The sequence below is a fragment of the Kogia breviceps genome, chromosome 12 (genome assembly GCF_026419965.1).
Source record: "Kogia breviceps isolate mKogBre1 chromosome 12, mKogBre1 haplotype 1, whole genome shotgun sequence".
NCBI lineage: Eukaryota > Metazoa > Chordata > Mammalia > Artiodactyla > Physeteridae > Kogia > Kogia breviceps.
Window position 1 is genome coordinate 74,648,151 of NC_081321.1, and position 21,076 is coordinate 74,669,226.

Here is a 21,076-nt window from a genome sequence, read left to right on the forward strand (position 1 = left end):
CAAGGCAAACAAGAAAACACAAGTCACTTTCCTGTAATTTACTCTGAGCTGCTAAGATCTTTTCTTTTTTCTTCTTTTCTTTTTTAAAGTAAAAATCCAGATTGATAATCAAGGTTAAAACGCCATGAGATCGTAAAAGTCAAAGATAAAATCAGATGATTTTTTACAACCAAAATTTCCTTTACTGTATACAATTAACAGAGTTGTGATAATTATTCTGCTTCACTGTAAAAACAAATAAATATCACTCGATATCAGCAGTTAGGGACAAATTATGTTCACTTTAAATTCATGGCTCTAGCATCTTTCTTTCAATTTCATTTTTCAGAATATATTTTACTCTATTTTAATACCTAGGACTGTACTAAAGAATATTGTTTTCTAATTTTTATTTTTATAATATTTAATGCTTTTCTGCATTTAAAAAATGTTCCTTAAAGAAAATATACTACATATATGCAATAGGTAGGTTTGTAAATGTGTATGTACATTATTTATATGCATGCAATATGTATGTGTGAAAATATATGTACACATACTCATATACACACACATATGAACTTGAGATATTTAAGTTTTTTCTCAGTATAAACTTTATTATATATTTTAGAAATGTGATGAAGTTTGAAGAGAGAAACTTGAAAGAGAGAAAATGCACTATATCCCAAAGCTAACTAATAAAGATTTTTCTTGCTATCTAATGTAATATAATTGTACAATAAGATTATTTTTGTACTTAAAAATTTTAGTAAAATCATCAATGTCACGCATACAAATAGGGCTACAATTAACCACACTCAGACTGATACAAAAAATGCTTTGAATAGAAGAAAACTATGCATTCTTATAGGGTGTGAAATTTTAAGTTGGACATTTTGTCTAATTTTTAGGTTCTTTGAGTCCTGAGTCTTCAGAGATGCCTTTTAGATTGGTGGTTAACCCCACGGAAGATGAAGCAGACAGACCTACCTAATCTGAATCCTAGCTCTGCTATTTAGTACATGTGCTTTTAATTCAGATATTTCAGTTTCTCTGAAACTCTTTTCCTAATTGTAAAATACTGCCTAACTTCAGGGTTATTGAAAGGATTAGAAGAGACAAAATATGCTGAGTGCTTTATTTTGTAAGTTGAAGTACAGTTGATTTACAATGTTTCAGGTGTACAGCAATGTGATTCAGTTACACATACATATATATATAAAATCTTTTTCAGGTCCTTTTCCATTATAGGTTATTATGAGATATTGAATATAGTTTGAATATAGTTCCCTGTGCTATACAGTAGTTCCTTGTTGTTCATCTATTTTATATATAGTAGTGTGTATATGTTAATCCCAAATTCACAATTTATCCCTCCCTGCCCTTTTCTCCTTTGGTAACCATAAATTTGTTTTCTATGTCTGTGAGTCTATTTCTGTTTTGTAAGTAAGTTTATTTGTATCATTTTTTTAGATTCCACATATAAGTTATATCATATGATGTTTGTCTTTCTCTGTCTGATTTACTTCACTTAGTATAGTATGGTAATCTCTAGGTCTATCCATGTTGGTGCAAATGGCATTAGTTCATTCTTTTCAATGGAATTAGTTCATTCTTTTCATAGTATTCCATTATCGTGTGTGTGTGTGTGTGTGTGTATATATATATATATATATATATATATATATATATATATGACACCTCCCTTATCCATTCATCAGTCAGTGGAAACATAGGTTGTTTCCATGTCTTGGTTCTTGTAAATAGTGCTGCTACAAACATTGGGGTGTATGTATCTTTTCGAATTAATGTTTTTATCTTTTCCAGATATATGCCTAAGAGTGGGATTGCTAGATCATATGGTAACTCTTGTTTCAGTGTTTTAAGGACTCTCCTTACTGTTCTCCATAGTGGCTGCACCAATTTACATTCCCACAAACAGTGCAGGAGGGTTCCCTTTTTTCCACACCCTCTCCAGCATTTATTATTTGTAGACTTTATGATGATGGCCATTCTGACCAGTGTGAGATGATACCTCATTGTAGTTTTGATTTGCATTTCTCTAATAATCAGTGATGTTGAGCATCTTTTCATGTGCCTGTTGGTCATCTGTATGTCTTCTTTGGAGAAACTTCTATTTAGGCCTTCTGCCCATTTTTTGATTGAGTTGTTTGTTTTTTTGCTATTGAGCTGTATGAGCTATTTTTATGTTTTAGAGATTAACCCCTTGTCAGTCTCATCTTTTGCAAAATGCCAAGTGCTCTTGCACAGAAGATTTTATATAATATGAGCTTGGTAGATGGTGATACGTAATCATCGTCATCATTACATCAGAAGAATGGGTATGGCAACAAGATAATTTGGTGCAAAGATGGGGGAGGGAGATGGAAGGTCAGGGGAAAAGAGGGCAGGATGACTATCTGCTTTGTGAAGAAATGGTATATTAGAGGGATTGAATTCATTGAATAATTTCTCAACTCTCTATTTCACTTTGTTATTTTTGATCACAGCCTCTATGAGTTTTGTTTTGTTCATGGACTTTTTATTCTCAAAAGATTCTATGGTGAGGGAGGCATAAATGTAGGTAAAATGATTGAAAGGGCATTCAAAAATTGTTTGCAGTCTTATGCACTTGAACAAGAGAGATATGGAATCTGACTTGAAAAGTAATGTACTACATTCATTAGCAAATTCAATTGTTAAGTGTATGCATGCAAAATGAATTATAGTTATCAGCTTCTGGAATGAAGCAAACATTTGGTTCTAGAATGATTCTGCCAAAATGATACAAAAGATGAAAAGGCTCAGTTATCTCCCTGCTACTGCATCCCTTTAGCAATATCAACCTGCTTTTCAGTACACAAAGTAGAATTGATTTCTAAATATCTTTAAATTTCTCCACTTCATAGATCAAGCAGCTTCCAAAAATGAGCAGTATTGCAAGCTGATTTCATCAAACATAGGAAACCAGCTAAACAGCAACTTGGAATCCCGCAACCCAGGAATTGTCCACAATTTCCCCTCCCTGCTTCTATAGCATTTTGGTAATCAATTGAAATTCAAAAATTAAATTAAGATGGAAGACTCCAGTCTAAACTGAGAAAAAAATATGCAATAATCATAAAATGATTTCCAAGGTGATAATGTTTTACCTTGAGAGTGTTACATATATACTGAAAGCAAAACCTTAACTTTAGGAGCACCATCAAGTTTGAGGGAAAGAAATAAACTCCAAGGCTTGATTGAGTCCACAACCTAAAGGTCAAAAGTGACATGAAGTGAAGGTTTGCAACACTGCCTTTCACTGAAATAATTATGCAGAGATTAACCTGGTAGTGATTTTCTAAAGATAAAATTATATTCAAATGCTTTATTTCAGTAATAGTGCTAATTGATGGCTTATTCATGAGTTCTGTAGAAACTAGCTGTGTTACCAGATGAAATTTTGCAAGTGAATGTTGCTTTTAAGGGTTGAGTAAGGTTTTTTCTTCTAATGTTTTGAGTTTCTGTGAAACTGTTACTTTCTAAGTCTATTTATTACCTTTTCCTCTAACCTTAATTTACGTTCATCTAATACTTTAATAATAACTTTTTTTTGCTCAGGTGCAAGGAAGGACTATGTCAGAATAAGAAAAGTATAAATTACATCATCTGTAGACAGAAATTTCGCTCTATTTGTTTTGTTATCTGCACATGGACAAACAAAAACTGGGAAGAGAAAAATAGTAAAAGTTGTGTTACAACTACTGCCGATGGAAGAATTTCAGTGGGTACATTAGAAAGGTCATAAATCATGCAAATCAATTAGAGATATTGGTAATCTCTAGCAACTGTCCAAAATTGCCTTACACACAGCAGGAAATATGTAACAGATTAATTTCTGGGAAGATGGTAGTGGAGAATAGAGTTTAGGCTTGAACAGTTGGAGAAGTGATATCCTGAGTGTCTTTCTTATCTTTACTACCCTTTCCCCTATAATCAGTCACCAAGGCCTGACAATTCTACCTCCTAAACATGGCTTAAATTAACTTCCTTCTGTCTGTTCTCACTGACACTGTCTGGTTCAGGCCATTATCTACTTTTCCTTGCAATATTCATTCATTCACTCTTTCTTTCAGTCATTTATGTATTCAAGTATTCGATAACACCACAGACCATTATTGAATACACATCATATGTTCTAGATAAGTGAGTGAAAATAAAATCAAAACACAATTCTAACTCTCAATTAATCTTCAGTATAATGGAAAGAAAAAAAATAGATACTGGAAATTACAATTATAAAGTTGCCCCTAATGACAAATATAGGTAAGCACAGGCAACTAGGGGAGCACCTCAGAGCACCAAAAGCCAACTTCGAGTCAGCGAGGGTTTCTGGAAGAGGCGATGGCTGAAATGAAACCTATAGAACCAGTAGGCAAGGCAAGGAGTGATGTACTGTAAATAGCATTACTGGCCGCAGCACTCCTCCCTGTATTCACACCTTTTGCCATATGACTTTGCCATTCCTTCCACAAAAGAGACAGAGTATATTTACCCTCCTCTTGACTCTGGTTACCTCCATGTAATTTGCCTTGGCCAATTATTAGGCAGAATTTATGGTAGTCCAGTTCTGAGACTGTGCTATAAGGGGTCTTACATGCTTCCACATCCCCTCCTGCACCTCTCCTGTCACCATGGAAAGAACGTGCCCACAGGATAGCCCACAAGCCCCAAGAGGAGGAAGAGAGACAGAGGAAAAAGCCCAGCCTAAATAAGCTAAATCCTAGCTGAGTCCCAGATGTGTAAAAAAATACCACTCCGAGTTTTTGATTGTCCAATAAATAGTGAAGCAAACTGATGCAGGAAGTTTGGTGGTAGAGATGGTATTTCAGACGCATAGAAGAATATGTGTAAAGGACTGAATGGTACGTGGAGAACTATAAGTTCTTTAAATTCATTGGCGCTTAACTAAAGTTGGAAGCTTAATTAAAATGATGGAAACATTAATACAGGTAGATTGTTAAGGGCACTATACACCACATAAAAGATGTAACTATCCATCCTCAAGGACATAGGTGAACAAAACAAGCACTTTAAGTTAAGAGAGTGACAAGCTGAGATGTTCATTTCAAAAAAGTCATGCAGACTGCAGTATGGGAACCGATTGGAGAAAGTGATTGATTAGACTAAGGATGACAAGTCAGGAGCTGATGATGTTGGTAAGCACTGCATAAACAAACAAATAAACAAAAAATACTTAAATTAAGGAAATGGCAACGGCAATGGATCTGGAGAGGAGGTGAGAAATCCAAAAGATGCTAAGTGGGTATATATCTGTATGCTCTACAGAAAAGACAAATATGGGTGAGAAAAATGTCAGAAATTATTTCTACACTTTTGACTTGGGCACCTGAGTATATATACCTTCAGTGGTACCATTCACTGTGTTTTGTTTTGTGTTTGTTTTTGAGGGGAAGGAGGAGGAGAAATTAATCCATATTAAGCTATGTTGAGTTTCAATGCCTATGGACATTAAATGTAGATATTCAGCAGAGAGTTGAAAATATGGATCTGCTACTTAGAAGGCTGGATTTAAACTAAACATTTGTCAGATGGTTTAGAGAAAGATAAGAGAGTCAAAGAAAGATAGCATCAAGATTTAAGGTGGAGATTGGGACACAAAGCAAAAGGGACAGGGCTTAGAAGGAGCTGTCAGAGAGGAAGAAGGGGAAACAGATAAAATGGTATAACAGGATATAAATAGGAGACAGACATATAGTGATAATTATGTGACAGGTACTATTCTAAACATCTGATCTTTACAACAGCCTTGTGAAGTGGATACAGTGATTATCACCATTTTACAGACTGGAAACCGAGGCACAGAGAGACGAAGTGAAGTGCCTGAGGTCTCACAGCTCATCAGTAATAGAGACAGGACTTGAGTCTGAGTTCATTATCCACCACCCTGGCAAGGGAAGATACAGTTCTGAGAAGGGGAATGGTCAGCAGGTTAAATACAGGGCTGAAAGAATCTCATTAGTTTCAGCAACAAGGATATCATTAATAATTTTTATCAGAACAGTGTCAATGAGGAGATGAAGACAGAAAAGCAGGCTTTGGTGTTGCCCATTGACATCCTCTGTGGCAAATTTTCTGACTTCAAATCCCCCAGTCCTTCTACACAGGTAGGGATTTTCCAGAATCAAACACTGAGACCATATTTAGGATGTGAGCTGTATATCACAGATCTGCTGTGCAAGAAAGAGGGAAGAAGCAATATAGGAAAAAATAAAAGAAGTCAAACTGCAATGCAGACCTGAAACAGTTTTAGCCAATCTGATAGGGAGATCTAGAGGAATTGTTGAGTTTTAAAGTTGTTCTACATTGGGTTAAAATAGTTCAGCTTTATAAACACTCTTTTTAAAAATTTTAATTTTAGATTGGAGCACAGTTGATTAACATTGTTGTGTTAGTTTCAGGTGTACAGCAAAATGATTCAGTTATACATATACATGTATCTATTTTTTTCAAATTGTTTTCCTGTGTAGGTATAACCATTCTTGTCTCAGTTATCAGAGATGGCTGTTCCAGGAATAGCATGACCTTGGATGGGGGTGTGGGTGGTGCTCGAAACTGAAACAGCCCTTAAAATGATGACAGCCTGAAGCTGTTTGCCCACCCAAATATCTTCAGAACTTCTTTGAAGGAGAAGGTCTACCACTCCTCCCAAAAACTTTCTAAGCTTCTATTTCCTTATATTAAGTGCTCATATTTCTGTAATTAAAAGTAGCTTTTTGGGCTTCCCTGGTGGCGCAGTGGTTGAGAGTCCACCTGCCGATGCAGGGGACACGGGTTCGTGCCCCGGTCCGGGAAGATTCCACATGCCATGGAGCGACTGGGCCCGTGGGCCATGGCCACTGGGCCTGCACATCCTGAGCCTGTGCTCCGCAATGGGAGAGGCCACAACAGTGAGACGCCCACCTACCGCAAAAAAAAAAGTGGCTTTTTTCACTGACTGATACATAAACTTCAAGCAATTTTTGCATTATATTTTAATTATTTCCTTGATATCTGTCTCTTTAATAGAACAGTAGCATCTTAAGGTCAAGGAACTTATCTGTTCATCTTATTTTTTTCAACATCTAACACATCAATATGACTCATAATAAAATGTGTTGACATTCGAATAGGAGGGGCATTTGAGATGGTTCTTAAACGATGACTAAGAGTCTGTTCGAGCCCAGGCCCAAAGGCTAAACAGCTTGCGTGCCAATTAAACTTGCAGTCACTATTCTATTTTTCTTTGTGTATTTTTTAAATATATAAATGAATAGTTTCCATTTATTCACTGCATTGTAAAAGCTTACGCACTTCCCTAAGCAAAAGTGTCTCCAAAAACAATTGGAAGAATAAGTAAGACACACTTATTTTCAGTAATTTATTTAAATGTAATTGTTTCAGTGTGTGAACCATTCAGTGAATTTTTGAAATGTTTAAATTGCATTTGTAAATTTTATAGGTTTAAGTTCAACATAAGATGATAAAATTAAGGTGATTTTTTCAAAGACTTTTAAAAAATACAAAACCATTTTTCTGTTTGTATTATATAAAATGTACATTATTTTCTGCCTAATTTTGTGTGAGTTTTACTCCATGCTATGTACTGTTTCAGTTCTTCTCCTATAAATGAGATAATAATTTATATATTTTTATGAGAATTAAATTAAATAAGATCTAAGGTATCTTGGGTATAATAGATCATAAAGGATGCCTTATTTTTTGTACCTTAATTATCTCCTTATTTGGGGAAGCAACTGCCTTCCAGGTCCATATTTTCAGTATCTAGTACAATGTTTGATCTAGAGTATGTGCTAAATATTTCCTGAATCAATAGAAAACCAATGAAAACAGGATCAAAATTATGAATAAGAATTTTCGACAATTAGAAATCAAAGAAAAAACTAGTCTGAAGAATATAAAGTAAGCATTTAGAATTTCTATTGCATTGTTCTTTCTTCAACTATTAGCTTACTTGTAATGTTTCTGCATCACCCAAACAAATTTTCATTCATAAAGTCTGAATGATGACTCAGAAAGGAAATCTGAGATTACCTACTCCTCCTTTACAGATGATAATATTAAGGTTGTACAACTGCATTTGTGGTAGACTGAGGGATGGAAATTCAATCTCCAAACATACAATTCACAATCATTCTTTCTCAGTCAAAAATATTGATGGTAAGGCTACTAATGTTTCTGTCATCTACTCTTCTAGGTTTGTAAAGGATAAAAGCACAAAGTAGGTTTCTCTTCATGGTCAAATTATCTCCATGTTGTAATCCAGCAAATATTTATTTGATGGCTCTGCAATGTGTTAAAGTTCATTTTTGCATCAGTAAAACTTTAAATCGGTAACACTACTTGCATAATAGATCCATTGATGCAATACAATATAGTCAGTCCATAAAACACTTCTATTGACAGTTTACCCCACCACTTACCTAAAATACTCATTCCTCTTGTCATCTAAAGCCTGCCCATCCTTCACTACCAAGATCAGTTTTGTTAGGTACCTAGGATATTGAAAATTACGGTTCTCGTTCTGGGTCACTTCTAACTTAAGCTGCATTATGAGCTTGAACTCTCTTTGTGTATAAAACAAGGGTTTATGTAGGTGATTTCTAAGTTCCTTTCCTGTTTAGAAATTGTGTGGGCCACAGAGCTCTTTGCCTTATCTTACCCTTTCTTTTCTGATTTCCTACAACATTCTAGACCTACTATCATATAACTTGGTGCTTGGAAGTTATATGTATGTATGTCTTTTTTTAGAAAAAAGATTGCAAATTCTTCAAGACGATGCTGTACTTAATCTCCTTTAGTCTCTCTCTCACTTACTGATTAGTAATATCAAGAACACACTTGATACTTTCTGGTTGCTTTAATAAAGCCAATGTTTAAACACTAAAGCTTGGGAAACAATTAGGTGATGATTATTACTATCATTGTATAAAAGGAATCCATTGCTTTACTTCATTCATTGCAAAGTTCATTGCAAAATGATCCATTGCAAAGAACTGACATTTGAGAGATGTATGGAACCGTCAGAACTTTCCATAGCTTTTTCCAGGTAGACAGACTTGACCAGAGAAGGTTCCTAAATATGTCCATCATGCTTATCTGCCTTCTGTCTTTAAACACTACATTTACCCACACCTACCCTCCAGGAAATGAATAAACAAAGTTTGGACTACCAGTGCCAACTCCTGCCAGAGGAAGAAAGAAGAAACCAGTTGGGAAAATGGCACTTTGATGACAAATGGTGTGTAAGAGTTCTTTTCTTTATACATCTCTCCTACCCCCCACCAATTAATCTGGAACAGTCTCCTTGTTCTGAATATGTCTTTCTCTCCTATCTCTTCCCCCACGTGAACATAAGGCTTGAGAAATGATTTTTTATGTGCAGTCTGAATGGCACTTCAGTTACGGTCTCGTTTGATCTGCCTAAGAACCTTGTGAAGGTTCTACAGAATTTAGCATCTAAATGGTGCAGAGTGAAGAAATTGAGCATTGAGGTGAATGAAAGTGATGGAGATGGGTTCAGAATCTAGACTTTCTGAAGCAAATTCCTTCAAGTAACTATATAAAACCAGGAGGCAAATAATAATAACATATCCTATTTCTCTACTTTTTGTATCCTAATTTTCTTTCTTTTTAATTTTAGTCCTTAAATTTCCTTTCTACTATACTGAGGTTGTTTAAATATTAAGTAATAAATAGAAGACACTAAACACTCTGAAGATAAAAGCTGAGGCATAGAGCAGTTTTCTTCCTTCTTTTTTTTTTTTTTTTTTTTTTTTTTTTTTTGCGGTACGCGGACTCACTGTTGTGGCCTCTCCATTGTGGAGCGCAGGCTCCGGACGCGGAGGGTCAGCGGCCATGGCTCACGGGCCCAGCCGCTTCACGGCATGTGGGATCCTCCCGGACTGGGGCACGAACCCGTGTCCCCTGCATTGGCAGGCGGACTCTCAACCACTGCGCCACCAGGGAAGCCCGAGCAGTTTTCTTTTTAAAAAAATCATTATATCCTTCATTATGTGAATAAAAGGAATAGACAGATTATATACTGTAATGTGAACAATACCTTAAAATAGGATATATGTGAATTACATTAATACGAACAGTTCTTAGATGGGTAAAATTCAGAGGGAGGGAGCTTATTTTGGAAATGTTAGGGCCAGTTTTCTCTCTTGCCTCTGTCTTGGTAAGTGGTTTTCATGGGGATTATCCCGGAACCAGTAGAAGAGTATGGTGAGCTCTCATTTCTTCCATACTCTTGACTTTGGCTTCTTGGAGTATCAGATTCTCTTTTTAAACACTCTGCAATAAATCAAGTATCACCAATTTAAATTTAAAGAATATATGCCAAATATTTCCCATCAAAAATTTTGTGATGTTATTACTGTGATCTGCAAACTGATCAACTTTGCCCTTTTCCTTTTCTTGTGAAAGCCTGCAAGTAGGTACCAATCTATTCCAATTAATATCTAATGATGATGATAAACTAAAGACAAAATCCCAGCTAACAGCTTCCATCTGTGGTTATGCATAAAATATCTGCTTCTGGCAAGTGACGCTATATGCAAAAATTTCAGTGCTGCAGTAGTTACATAATGTATTCATATACACCTAAAATAGAGATTTTTCCCCCTTTTCACCACCTTTCCTTTCTTTTATGTTCAGGAACTCTATAAACACAGTTAGAAATACATTTTCATCTTTATTTCTTTTTGTTAGTATGTTTCTTTTAAAATATTCTCTTGTCATGGTTGCCAATACCAATGAATGCATAATATTTTGGCTCTCACATTAAAAAATATTTTGTAAAATATGTTCAATTTAACTAGTATTAATATTAAAAAATTGGCATTGCTTTTGGCATCACTGTAACATTCTTAAGGCTGGTGGCCATATGTAACTAGTACTATGTTCCCCTAGGACCTAATATTTAGCATATACTTGCTGCCTTAAGGCCTCTCTGTATTTGCTACCAGCAAAATTGTCCATCCTTATGAGTTACTGTACTCAGACTTAAAAATGGATGTAAGCAATGTATTCCATATGCAGCTATACAGGGTTTTAACTCCTGTATTTCAGAAAGGAAATGGTCTAGTCCCCTCATCTTTCTCCCTTTCTCTCTCTCTCTCTCTCTCTTTCTCTCTGTAGGAAGTTCCTGGTTGGTTTTAAGTTGTTCCAGTTTTGATGACCATATATTTATGTATTAGTCTGATATTAATTTCAAGACAGCATCCGCCTTAGGGAACCCTGTCCCTAAGAATGAATTGTAAAATTAATAAATTAACGTGACATTAAATAGATGATTCTTGATGGTATCCACGGGCTCAGAAGGAATGTTAGCAACTTAGGAAGTCTCAATGACAAAACCTTTTAAAGCCAACGTGCTTTTTATGAATGTATTGCTGTGACTGATATCAAGAAGCATGTGTGATTTAACAGTACAGCTCTGTTGTCTGCTAATAAGTACGCCATCTTACATGACTTGGAACCAGGTAAACTCTAGAAGTTAAAGAAAGAATAGATGTAAAAAGTGAGGAGATCTCTTTTTAGGCATATAAGAACACATTATATAACCTCTACAGCACTTGATTTTTTTTTTTAAGTCAAGTGGGAGATAGGAAGATAAGATTCCATTATCTTTTGATGGGCCAGAACAACATAGTTTTGGTTTTTTTTTTTTAATCTTCCTGTGAAAAAGTATGTGTTCCTCACATTTCATTAACTCCTGAAGCGGGTACTTTAACTTGTAAACCACGCAGGCTAATTCTTCTCTCACTTGCAGGATTCAATCACAAAACATAGTAAGAAAAGGAATTCTTAAAGCATCTTTACATAGGTATTGTGCAGTGTTTGTGTTGACTTTTATTTTGTTTATTTATTTTTTTAAATTTTTGGCTGTGTTGCTGCACGCGGGCTTTCTAGTTGCCGTGAGCAGGGGCTACTCTTCGTTGCAGTGCGCGGGCTTCTCATTGTGGTGGCTTCTCTTGTTGCAGAGCATGGGCTCCATGCACATAGGCTTCAGTAGTTGTAGTGCACGGGCTTAGTTGCTCTGCGGCATGTGGGATCTTCCCAGACCAGGGCTCGAACCCGTGTCCCCTGCATTGGCAGGCAGATTCTTAACCACTGCACCACCATGGAAGTCCTGACTTTTATTTTGTTCTTTTTAGATATTCACTGAGTTTAGCTGGGCTCTCTCCAAGGTATTAGGATGATGGCAATTTAATGATCAGTAAATGGTCTAGGAGTAGAACATCTTGAGTTTTGAGAAGCACGGAAAGGCAGGGATGTTTATCCTTCGGGATAAGACACATAATGAGGAATCACACTGGGCAATTTTTTTCGTCTATGAGAACTCTGAGAGGAACAATTCTCACAGCCAGATAGATGTTTGGGAGTAGCAATTCTCTGAATGTGGAGAGGGTGGCCCTGGATAAGACTAATCAAGAATGAATGAATATAGTGTTACAGGGATTAAACAAAGAGATATTGGAAAAAATAACATACCAGAGAAATGGTTTAGGCAATATACCTACTAACCTTCAGAAGGTAGAAATCAACCAATCATTTTGACCTAGGCAGAAGTGCTACTTTACTGGTGAACAGAACTCCATGTTCAACGTCTTATTAAGTTTTGTAGCAGGCATTTTTGTAAATACTGCCCAGTTACAACCACAATTTCTTCATCCTGTTTCCTCACAATGACCAACCTTGGCACCCATTTATATCAGTACATCCCTTCTGCTTATAGCCTTGATTGATTAAAACAGAAGCCACTGAGAGTCTGACTGAGAATATGTACATAGAAGAGACTGTTGTTTTGGGTAACTAACACAGTAAAGTACAAGTACAGGAAGCATAGAATGACCATATTTTATCAGACATATGAACTAGAGAAGCCAAGAGGGAAAAATAAAGAAAGTACACAGAGAGGAACAGAGATGTGAAACCAAAGTCAATATGGCATGGCAGTCCCTTATTTCAGCATGTTTCTGAGGCCTGCCTGACCTCCTCCCTTGAGTTCCCATGAGACAGCCCTAATCTAAACCACTTCTGCATTTTATTCCCCATAAGCCAGTTTATATAGGTCACTGATAGCTAAATCCTAAAGCTTAACTCAAGTATTTCGTCTGTTAGGCAGTGAACTACTCACATTTTTACAATTTGCTAATGAATTACATTATTTCTATTAATAAGTAGAGTCTGCAGAAGCAGACAATATCACCTAATTACATTCAAAGTGAGAAGTCTATTACCTGTTATTAACAAACAGAGATGAAATGCAGCAAACAAAAAAATTATTGTGGTTGTTGCTATGACTATTTACTTCCCTTTTATTACTGATTAATTTCAAAATTAAAGCTAATATAAATTACATTTAATTTTAATGCTTAGTATTAAATATTTAAAATACAAAAAAATCAAAATTCTGATCCTTTTAAGAAGACATATTTTTTAATCTTATAAAGGAAGAAAAAAGTATGTATAATTAGATTCAGAAATTATTTATTCAATGTGGTTAACCCATCATCACTTTGATGTGTAGAAGCACTGGAAAAGCTTGCTAAAAAAAATGTAGAGTGTGGGAGTACAGGTTAACAATTCTGATACTGCTATAAATGAATACTGGAGTTGAACAATTAAATAAATGGATGGTGGGTGGTAAGATTCAGGTTTCTCACTGTTGAAGTGAGAATTTACAGGTAAGCAAGGAGAAAAAGAATGATTCATGTAGTGATGGAATCGAGTTGAAGACATCAGGCAAAGCTCATGTTTCGTTTAATATAGTTAGCTTAATAGCTTAAACACAGATGGTTACATACTGAGATACTTATAGATATGTGTATGTACACAGGTTAGTATAAACATATATATTTTCTTATTCTGTCAGCTGAGAGTACCTACAAGAAATGAGACCCCAGATGTAATGAGCAGGCCTAGCACAGAGATCTTGGTGTCTGATGCCATTCTGCAATAAAATAAAGCATGGCACCTCAGAGAAATGGCTGATTCTATACTTGGGACAGGAAAAGTGAGCCCAGAGCATCTCACACTGTCAGAAAGTAAGAAAGTGCTAAAACCGAACCCTTCTTAATAGAGACTATCAAAGGGGCTTAGAAGACAACTGAAAGAGCTCCCAATGGCCAACACTGGAATAATTTGATCAAACAGAATAAAGTCATATAAGATTATAGCTCAAAGTATAAAATAAATGTTCATGAATACATAGTGATATAAATAAATGGTTGAATAAAGTATTAAAATCGGAGAGAACAGACAAATCTCCCATGTATAACAATTCCAAATAATTTATGTAGATACTCTGCCCTAAAAGGAGTTGTGGGCTTAAGTGTGGTGTGAGTATAGAAACTTCCTTCCAAAGAGTACAGTATGAAAAAGGGGAAAAAAGAGTAACGTAATAGTGAAGAAACCTGATAAACACTGCCTCGGCCAGGTGATCAAGGTCAATATCAACAATCATAAAGCATGTTGATAGTATGTACCCTTGATCTGTGACGTAAATGGAAATTTATCTCTTCCATTTTCTTCCCCCAAACCCATAACCTTAATCTACTTATGGGAACAACATCAAATAAATCCCCAAGCTGCCAATGGTGGTACACTGTACATAATACTTTACCAGCATGCCTTAAATTTGTGAAGGTCATCAAAAATAAAGAAAGTCTAAGAAACATTCACTGACAAGAGGAGCCTAAGGAGATGTGACTATTAAATGTAATAGGATCCTGGAACAGATGAAGGACATGAGGTCTGAAAAACTAAAGAAATCTGAATAAAGTATGGACTTAATAACAATGCATCAACATTGGTTCATTAGTAGTAACAAACATATCATACTAATGTAAGATGTTAATAATAGGGGAAAAATATGTGAGGTGTATACAGAGACTTTCTGTACTACCTTCCCAATTTTTCTGTATACCTGAATCAATTGTTAAAAGATAAAGTCCATTTTTAGGGGAAAAAAAGTAGATTCTGAGACTTCCCCAAAAGATTCTTATGTAAGAGGGCTGAAGTGGATTACTGATGATTCTGATTCCTCATAAGCACATTTGGAGGAACATTGCCCTAATGTGTGGTGTTTTTTCATGGTAGGAACAGTCTTGTTCATTGTTGTAGCTCCAGGCATCAGGTGTAAGTATGTATTAGGCAACCAGTAAATACGGTGTCTGCTGACTGTTGATTTAATTTGTCATTAGTAAATATATTTCAGTTACATCTCTGTTTAAGACAAAAACAGATAACTACCTTCCTGTGATCATCACTGTTTTGCAAGCTCCTCTTTATACTTTTCTTATTGTTTTCTTTTCCTATATGGCTGTTCATTTCAGGTACATCTCTGTAATGCTCATGTATATTAAATTTTAATTTCTTCCCATAAACATTCATGGAACTATTGACAAGAGATTGATACAATTTGTCACATTTATACTATATACATTAATATAAAAATAAGAATATTTAATAGAGATCTAAATATAAAAATTGCTATTCAAGGAATCTATATTCTCAGATTACTTCCCTTTCTTTTGAGGATACGTGTGGTGCAACACGTAATCCAGGATAACTTCTCCATCTTGAGATGCTTAACTTAATTCTATCTGCAAAGTCATTTTTGCCTTATAAGGTAACATTCACAGGTTCCAGAGATTAGGACATGGATATATTTTGTAATGCTATTATTCAGCCACAATCAGTTATAAATCTGAAATTTCCTCCATAGTCTTTCTCGCTGATATCATGACATTATATCCTATCTCTTAACTTCAGATACCACATCTTGGTTGAGAGCACCAACATCTTCATATTTTCCCCTTTTCTCTCTTCCAAATTCTGCTCTTTCTACTCCAACTGCCTACTAATACATTGCTACAAAACTTATTTTATATCTTGTAAAATTCAACTAGCTAAAATCAAAGTCATCAATCATCCTTCAAATGTGCCCACCTACATAATTCAATGTTTTTCTTAGTTTTATTATAATCACAACCTACTTATGCTTCAAACCTTACCCATTTTTGGAATCACAATATATCCAATAAGGCATCCATCAAGTATATCATTTCTATAAATTCTATAATGTTCAATTTACATTATATCCAGTCCCCTGTCTTTAAATACCATCTGTATGCAAATGACTGTGAAATGTATGCTTTCATCTCTCATGTTTCTCCTGAACTCCAAACTAGTAATCTAACTGCCTAGGCAATATCTCCATTTGAATGTCCAAGAAATGTGATGAGAAAACAGCTGTTTTGAGTTGCTGCCTAGGCATTTTACAGCACGACAGCCCTGTTTTACCCAGAGTTTGGATAGTTAAATAAGGACCTGAGCTTAGGATTCCCACCACAATTTCCTTTTTGTTTTTCCTGAGGCACCTTTTAAAATAACCTCTTAGAGGTGAGTCCACAAAAAGTTAGTGACCTCCACCCAAACATCTTATACGTAATAGGTACTTGTTACCCTGCTTCCTCTCTCCTGCTCGGTCGTGACCTGGGATGGAAGACTGCCCTTCCACTAGCTCGTTGGATACCCCCAGCCCGTTTTCTGGAATCTGCAAGTAACAAATCTGGTGACTTGACTTCTTTTGTGTGGGTGTATTGAAACTGCACCTTCAATCAAAATGACTAAGGGGTTTTTACTTCCCAAAAGTGAGAGCTCAGAAGCTGAGAGATCTGTCTGCCATTCCTATGTGAGGGGCTTATGCCTCCTCATTTAAAAGTTATAATCTGCATAGTCTTAATTTAATACACAAGTTATGCCCTTCACCCCTGCCCAACACACCAACTCAAAAGGAATTAAGATCTCACCACATTTTCATAAATGCTCTTCATCAAGTTAAGAAAGTTCAGGTTAAGGAAATTCTTTTATTCCTAATTTATTAAGTGTTTTTATCACATGTTTTATCAAATACTCTTTTTGAATCTATTGAGTTAATCATGAAGCTTTTGTCCTTTATTACATTAATATTGTAACATTGATTAATTTTAGGGTGTTAAATCAACTTTGTATTCCTCAGAAAAATCCCACTTGGTCATGGTATAAAAACATTGTTATATGCTAATGGATTTGGTTTGCTAGTATTTTGTTGAGGATATTGGTATCAATATTAATGAAGAATATTGGTCTATAATTTTCTTTTTCATGTTGTATTTTTCCAGCTTTAGTGTCAGATTAATACTGGCCTCATAGAATGAGCTGAGGTATCTTCTCTTTTCTTCTCTTTTCTTTGCTTTAAAGGAGTTTGGGAAGAATTGATATTAATTCCTCTTTAAAGTTTTGCTAGAATTCACTGGTTAAACCACCAAGTCCTGAACTTTTCTTTGTGGGAAAATTTTTAAATTACTAACTCAACATTTTAAATTATTATTGGCCCATTTAGACATTCTATGTATTCTCGAGTCAGTTATGGTAGTTTGCGTCCTTCTAAAAATTTGCTCATTTCATCTACATCAACTAATTTCTCAGTTGTTCACAGTATTTCTTTATAAGCCCTTTTATTTCTATAAGATCAGTAGTAATGGATCCCTTTCCTTCTCAATTTAACTTATTTGAGTCTTCTCTGGTTTTTAATTGGTCAGTATTGCTTCAAATTTGTCAACTCTATTGATTATTTTTTTCAAAGAAATACATTTGATTTGATAGATTTTCTCTTCTGCATTCTCTTTATCTCTACCTAAACTTTAGTATTTTCTTCTATCTTCTTCTTTTAGATTTAGTTTGTTCTTTACAATGAATTTTTAAATTCCAAACCTAACAACATTTGACACTGCATAACACTCCATCCTTTATACTATACTCTCTTAACATCTCCTACCCAACATATCATTTATCTTTTTAATAATCTGGCCTCCCCTCCCCTTCTAATTCTATTTTCCTGGCTTATCTTCACATCCTGGAACTTTAAAAGTTAGAGGTGTTCAAGGGTTGGTTGTAGCATCTTTTCTTTCACTTGTGGTGGATGCTTCTCAAATTCAGCATGGTAGAGCCCATTCTCTGGGAATATCTGTCAGACAGCCCTTGTCTGTTAGAAGAGGATTCATTCAATGACTGGTCAACATAGGACTATAAAGGCCTGAAACCTTCCCATAACTTTGGACAATTCTGAAATTCTCTTCTGGTTTCAGGTTCTCTGAGGCCTTTTATATTGCATCATAGTGCAACTTCTCTCACTGCCCTATCCTGACTCTTTATTTTTTCATATTTTTTGATCCTAAGAATACTCTCTAATAAACTGCCTACGTGCTAATTCACATCACAGAGTTTGTTTCCTGTGAAGCTCAAAGTGCAACATTATTGTATACTCTCTCCATCGGTGATTTCATCTATATCAATAGTTTCCTTTCCCATCTATATGCTAACGATCATTAATTTCTATCTCTATCCCAGACCTCCTCCAAAAACCAGACAATATATCTCACAGATGTCTCAAAATATTCACTTTAATACCTCATAGTCAGCTAAAAATAAACATACCACAAATGGAAGTCATGATTTCTGTTCTGAAACTTTATCCTCCTGCAGCCCTGCTTAGTTTAGCTGGAATATATTCTAAGAAAATCTTTGATTTAGACTTTTCCAAGATCTAGCGACATGTATAGGACTCAATACAGTCACCACAACACTGAAAAGATAAGTAGAGACCAGTAATTCTAACTTAAGGCATTTTCCTAAGCACTTTACATGTATTAACTCATTTACTTCTCACAACAACTCTATGAAATAAGTTTTATTATAATAATTTTTTATTTTTATAGAAAAGTACTATACAGAGTATATAAATTATTCAAGATCCTAATATCAAAACAAGGTTTTGTATATCAATAATATGTGTCCTAAAATCCCCATGCTAATTATTTTCTTACACTGCCTCATTGATGCAACTGTTGGTTTGAGCTTTGAATGTATTTGGTTGAGATGGATGCGTAAAAGACACAGCTGTTCATATACATATGTGTTTGGTAAGAACCACAATGGGCAGCAACATGTGATCTGACAGTGCTATCATTTTTTACATCTTTTGGGATTGTTGAAAAGAATATCAGCTTCCCATGACAAGAAGGGAAGATTCCCGATCCTAGGGTACCCAGAGTCTTCCTGAATAAGCTCATACTATGTTCCCTTCTGTTAGTATGTTTGGAGTAATACTACACAAAATGTAAAACCTATCTAACAATCTAGCGTTTATCTGTATATCCTCATGTGTGTGTACCAGAATCAAAGCTTTATCCACACATCAGCTGAGCAAGCTAGAAGCCAAAACTTGATGTTAACTGAAATCTCTATATCTCTCTCACTCCTCCAATGTAATCAATGGTCAAGTCATATTATAAATGCTTCTAAAAGTTACTTGCTTCTCTGCATCCAAGGCGTGACTCTTACCACTACCCCTATAAATGCCCTTAGGACAACCTTTACCTCTACCCTTGAAGTTAGCTTCTTACTCATGAATTCTGCAAGGACTCCATCCCTGGTCTCCCTCTATCTACTTTTGCCTTTCGAATCACAGTAGCTTAGAGTAGTATTTTTTTTAATACAAGTCTGATCATGTCCATTTCCTACTTAAAACCTTTCAGTAACTTTCTTTGCTCTTAAGAGAAAAACTAAAATCTATGATAAGACTTGCAAGGCTGCATATGCTGGTGCTTCTTGCCTATCTTTCCAGTATCAACACTCAATTATTACTCTTCTGCCCAACTTCTTTCAGGTCATATGGTATGCATTATGCCCTTTCCCACACCAGCACCATGTACATAATGCTTTTTCCCTGCAGGAAGTTCCCAACTCTGTACCTGAGTTAACTCATATTTCAGATTTCCATTCAATCAACAATTCCTTGAGAAGGCTTGTGTAACTTCCAAAAGTAGGTCAGTGATCCCTATTACAAACTCTCATAGCACAGTGCTTTATTTCCTTCATTGCTAAGTTGTCCAGTAGATGACTCTTAAATACTTTTAAAATTATGGCCTAACCACATACAAGAACAACATGAGAAGACATCCTTAAATATATCTTGGACATCTTTATGTATTATATTCACAAACAACTAAACCCTTTTTAAACTTTTTTTAAATGACTTCCACTGGTTAAAACGTTTTATTTCAACTACATGAGGCTGGGTTCAAGGGGAAAAGCTAGCATCTCAATCAGTTTACAAAGACACCTCTGGATCCAAAGTTTCTCTCCATAAAATCAGCCTTGTTAAAAATAAATGATTAAGCATGTGAGAAATGTATTTCAGGCTTTAAAAAATCTAAGAAAAAAAACCAACCAATGAATGTATTGCCAAGATTCCGTTTGTTGATAGAATTGTTGGACATTTGATGTGTAAAGTATTTTATTTGAAACCAGTCCCTACCTATGGAGGTGACTGTAGACTGAGACAAATGTATAAAATAGTTATTAAAACCAAGGGAAAGGGACAAAGTGTTCATGGATCTGGGTACAGGAAAATTCATTTAGCTGATATTCTAGATGAGGAGCATGAAAGTCAGGGAATCAAAAAGTAAGTGGGACAGGAGTGTAAAAAAACACAAAAAACAAAAAACAAAAAACAAAAATTGGTGAGACTGGCCTTGAAAAATGCCTGAGTCAGGCGTTTTTTGGCTCTCTCATATTTCCTTCTGGGGACACATAAGAACCAGGCCATGATGCTCATGCCTGGGAGTGGGTTCTTTTTAAAGTGTCAGTCATATCATTCCCACCTGCCATTTCCCTCATTGCTGTAGCCTGGCATATCTTGAGCAAAATGTGAAGATTTTAAGGTGTGATTATGTCTTATTCTTCTCTACTTTCTAAACCATTTGTCTTCTCTTAAGAATAAAATATTCCTCAAATCCAGGAAAGAAAAAAGAAATATTTTTCATTGAGTACCTGGAGTGCCCCAGGACAATATTGTCACATTTAATCCATGCAGCAGCCCTGATGCTGGTGATAACAGTCTCCATTTCATAGGTTGGGAAACTGGGGGTCCAAAAGAATCAATGTCTTTTCTACATCATAAGATTTCAGAGTTGAA

General features: G+C 35.4%; 1 long non-coding RNA gene across 9 annotated transcripts in view; it reads left to right on the forward strand.

The window, feature by feature from the left end:
* Positions 1-21,076, forward strand: part of LOC136792280 (uncharacterized) — a 520,212-nt gene that overhangs the window by 159,953 nt on the left and 339,183 nt on the right. The window lies entirely within an intron of this gene.